The following is an 845-nucleotide window of genomic DNA, read 5'->3' as shown; positions in this document are numbered from 1 at the left end:
CCCGGCTGCTGCCGCCTGCTCTCGTCCACTTTACAGACCAGGTGCAGTTCATCTCGAACAAGCCTAGTGACACGCAGTTGGAAACCCCCCCCCACCTCCCCTTGGTGCATCTGAACCGGGAGTGTCAGAATATTGCAAATGGCACCACAGGCTGTAGGTGGTGCCACAGGAGCCGGATTCTTTTTTTAAAATTAAATTCAATATATTAATTAAATATACAGTAGTGGTGTAACTGTCCGTAGCTGATTTGTGCTCCTTGCGGAACCCCACCACGGGTTGTACGCACTGCAGATTAATTTCAAAGTTTAAGCATCCTGGTGTGGGAGCTGCTGTGGAAACGGAGCGAGACTGCCTCGCCTCTACGGTTTGTTCAAGTCACAGTAATTTAGGCCAATGACAATTCAAAACTTTCGCAAGTGTGGTTACACGTTTCAAAAACACACAGGGAATAAAGGGTTTGCTGCAACATAATATAATGTAATGTCATGGTAAAAGCAGTCAAACTCCCGCTAAGACGTGCATTTCCTCTGGTGACAGGCTGAAAGTTGTAGGGACAGGTTTGGGAGGGGAGAGAGAGAGGTAGGGAGGGTTTGTATTTTGTGTGATGAGTGAAATGTGCTAACTAAATAAAATGTAAATAGGAAAGGATTGGAATTATTTTTACAACTGAAATACATTTTTTGTTGTTAGAGACTGAGTGTTCTACACCGCTGACCTTGATTAGAAATCAGAGGCGCACCTTTAAGTGATAAGTTTGAGAACCCCTGTCAAACATGCATAGCATAGGTCTCATTGCTCTCACTGGAACACTTCCTTTTTCTCTCTCTCTCTCTCTGTCTTCTCTC

At 44.6% G+C, this 845-nt stretch overlaps 1 protein-coding gene and 1 long non-coding RNA gene across 4 annotated transcripts in view; one reads left to right on the top strand and one right to left on the bottom strand.

The window, feature by feature from the left end:
* The window catches only part of LOC116685983 (uncharacterized), a 21,504-nt gene that overhangs the window by 9,254 nt on the left and 11,405 nt on the right, over positions 1-845 (bottom strand). The gene's annotated exons all lie outside the window — the stretch shown is intronic.
* Positions 1-845, top strand: part of LOC116685978 (F-box only protein 38) — a 33,856-nt gene that overhangs the window by 25,947 nt on the left and 7,064 nt on the right. The gene's annotated exons all lie outside the window — the stretch shown is intronic.

This window comes from Etheostoma spectabile, unplaced genomic scaffold, assembly GCF_008692095.1.
Source record: "Etheostoma spectabile isolate EspeVRDwgs_2016 unplaced genomic scaffold, UIUC_Espe_1.0 scaffold280, whole genome shotgun sequence".
NCBI classification, from domain to species: Eukaryota; Metazoa; Chordata; class Actinopteri; order Perciformes; family Percidae; genus Etheostoma; species Etheostoma spectabile.
The sequence above is the reverse complement of the archived record's forward strand: the minus strand, read 5'-3'. Positions and strand labels throughout refer to the sequence as shown.